This window comes from Otolemur garnettii, unplaced genomic scaffold (genome assembly GCF_000181295.1).
Source record: "Otolemur garnettii isolate 467f Iridium unplaced genomic scaffold, OtoGar3 scaffold00063, whole genome shotgun sequence".
In the NCBI taxonomy this organism is placed as follows: domain Eukaryota; kingdom Metazoa; phylum Chordata; class Mammalia; order Primates; family Galagidae; genus Otolemur; species Otolemur garnettii.
The window spans coordinates 10,259,430-10,262,717 of NW_003852458.1; the positions used below are offsets into that span (position 1 = coordinate 10,259,430).

Below are 3,288 nucleotides of genomic sequence, written 5' to 3' on the forward strand. Positions count from 1 at the left end.
TTGTTGTTGTAGTTGTCAACTCAGAAACATGGAAAACAGAGGAATTATCTCCACTTAGGGAAGGAGGGTAGGTATCAGAAGACATGAAGTTTGGATTCTATCTTAAAGGAGTCAGGACTCACCTAATTAAGAGGAGGAGTGGAGCATTCCAAGCAGGAGGAACTACATATTCAGAGCACGAGTAGAAGAGAACAGAAGTCTTGTCTGAATTGTGTATCTCACAGAATCTGAGGTCAAACCCACAGAACCTGATATCTCTTGGCCCACCATAACTGTACTTCTGGAATTCTGACCTTTAAAAAGACACAAGTCACCAGGACAGGTTGTTGACTATAGCAAAACATTACAGTCCATCTAAATGTCTGACAGAATATGTTTAACCTGGCAAGATTCTTATCAACAGTGGTGCAGGAAGTTCTGGGCTGAGTGCACAGCAAGTTAAGCAGTGAAGTATGTAAACAGGGTAGTTTGGACTAGGAGCGGTAAGATTCTGTTGGCTAACATCGCCCCCTAGAGGTTCTCTCGTGCAGCTTCCTGTCAGAATATTTCTATTTCGTATTAATAATTTGAAAGAAGGATCAGCTACTTCCCTTGATTTCAATTATGACTCTAGAATTTTTATATAGGCGACATTTAGTTTTGTCAATTAGTCTGAAAAAGATGATTATGTGAAATTGTCCCGGAATTTACATAGTTTTTATTCAGTTGACACTTTTGAGGAAATCACAAAATATTTATTTTGGAAAACATTAGTGATGGCGGCCACTGTCATCCTAAATAACCATTACCCGAAGAGTGTACTGGAAAGGTCCTGGCCGGCCTTGATGAGCCCATGTGTCACCATCTGGAGTGGTTTATTCACATACAAGGCCTTTTGTTATGGATAACGTTAAGGGATCTCACCCTCCAAAGGACCATGGTGCCAGCCAGGAGGCTGGGAGGCTGGGGATAGAGCATTGTGGAAACAGCTCACAAACCTCCCGTGTTCTGAGAGGATCATGGGGTGTTCTGCCAAGACTTGGATCCGCTGCGAGGTACCCAGCCTACGTGGCCTCTGTGCAGCAATAATACACCCCACTCCTCTGGTAGCTCCAGCACTGATAACTGCCGCCCCTTATTCTCCTACCCCAAGTCAGACCGGGAGTACTAACTATAGTGTAGAGTAGGAATACTTTAAAGAAACATAGAGAGGTACTGTGTAACCTTGTGATCTACGAGGGGAAATCTATTTAATGTACACGGTGATGATTTGTTACATTACTGACACTTGGTTTTGCTGTGAAAATAGTGGCAAAGTGAAGCAGGAGAGCAGAACAGCTCTTTTAGGAGATATCCTCGCTGTTGTACGGAATTGCTGGCTTTTCTGTAAATTATTACCCTCTCCGTTGACTGGCTTGGGTGACAGGCAGGCGAACTCTTGTCCCGCAACGTTAGTATTACTTACTATAACTATAGTTAAATTTAGTCTTAAGTACACTTATTCAAAACACGAACAAGCACACGTTCAGACCACAGATCTGGAAAAGGAAAATTAGAGGAAGCAAGCAAAGGACGAAAGAAAGAGACAAGCACGACGGCGCTTTACGGCTGTCGCGCTATTGTTCTCTGTGGCCCCGGCGGCCGTGGAGCCGGGAATGCTGGGAGCGGGAAACCAGGTGCGCGAGCGAGCGGACTACCGAGGCCGAGCCCGAGGAAGAAAACCGGGAGTAAGTGCAGAGCGGCGGCAGCAACGAGAGAGTGGCCCTGGGCCTTTACCCGGGCGACATTCCGCCGCTGCTCCACCTGCTTGGCGCCACTGGCGAGGTGGGAAGATTCTGATCCTGTGGCACCGCGAAGGGGCGGCCCAAGTATAAGGACTGGGCGAAGGGGAGCGTGGAGTGGCAGGACCAGCGCGTGACGGCCGGGCTGCCCGCACACCCACGGCTTCCGCGAGTGCCGGCCCCTCCACCTGACCAAGGAAAGCCACGGGCGACCGGCCGGGGGCGCCCCGGAGCAGTCAGGCCTCCAGCCGCTGCCCCTCCAAGAGCTACGAGGACAAATTGTGTTTGTTGTGCACGCATTCCTTATACTGAGTCGGTTTTGTTTTGTTTTGATCTAACAGTTTTTGATGCGGATATGTTAAAATCTACCACTGCAATTGGAACTATGTCAGATTTTTTCCTGAGATAGTATAGCCCTTGGTGGTGTTAGGTTTTCACGTGCCCTCAAGTACCCGCCTGGTCCTCAGCCAGCATTACCGTGAAGCCTGAGCCTGAGCCTCGGTGCAGAATTTAAGGGAATACCCCCGCCCCATCTGTGTAATCAAGATAAGATGTGAATGCAAAAGCCCAGTAAGACTATGGTTAATAAAATAGTACCATTTAAAATAGAAAAAAAGAAAATAGAAACAGAATCTGACCTAGCAGTTGCATCACTCACCTCACTTGTTTCACCTGAGCCTTGGCCCTGACTGGCTTTTTGGTGAAGTGATCTTTTTAAATCTTTCTTTCTTTCTTTTGTTTTGTTTTGTTTTCTTTTTTTTCTTAAGAGACAGAGTCTCACTTTGTCGCTCTCGGTACAGTGCCGTGGTGTCACAGCTCACAGCAACCTCCTGCTCTTGGGCTTAGGCGATTCTCTTGCCTCAGCCTCTTTAGTAGCTGGGACCATAGGCGCCCGCCACAACGCCCGGCTGTTTTTCTGTTGCGGTTTGGTTGGGGTCGGGTTTGAACCTGCCACCCTCGGTATATGGGGCGGGCCCCCTACTCCCTGAGCCACAGGCACCACCCTATCTTTTTTATCTTTGGGAAAGATTCCTCTGTTTCTATTACAGCTTTTTGCGTTTACCATATTTTTTTAAACATTGTTAAACTATAATTGTTACACTTATTTTTCTTCCTTTTTCACTTTGTTTTAATTCTTTTTCACTGTTTTTTATCTTTTACTGGGCAAGATAAGTTTTCCACATTTCCCTTATTAAGTTTTTTCTACTGAAAATTTAGGTTAAGTTGAGGAAGAGGTCCCTTAGGAAAATGTCTACAATATCTAACACAAGGAGACTTGTTTCTTCTTGGGACAATTTATGTGATAATATCTTACACAAATGTTTTTGATTTTTAATTGTTTGAGAAAATGTATTTTACTAATGAAAGTGATTGCCTGGCTCGGCGCCTGTGGCTCAACGGGCTAAGGCGCCAGCCATGTATACCTAAGGTGGCGGGTTCGAATCCCCAGCCGGGACCCGCCAAACAACGACAGCTGCAACCAAAAAATAGCCGGGCGTTGTGGTGGGCGCCTGTGGTCCCAGCTACT

General features: G+C 46.4%; 1 protein-coding gene across 2 annotated transcripts in view; it reads right to left on the minus strand.

Annotated features, from left to right (window-relative positions):
• Window positions 1-3,288, minus strand: part of CCL28 (C-C motif chemokine ligand 28) — a 34,290-nt gene that overhangs the window by 21,047 nt on the left and 9,955 nt on the right. The window contains exon 1 of one of the 2 annotated variants that reach the window (XM_023515019.1): window positions 123-320. The exons of the other annotated variant lie outside the window; for it this stretch is intronic. The gene's annotated coding sequence lies outside the window, so the exon portion shown is untranslated. Of the gene's footprint in view, window positions 1-122; window positions 321-3,288 lie in introns of those variants that run through there. 2 annotated transcript variants of the gene reach the window in all.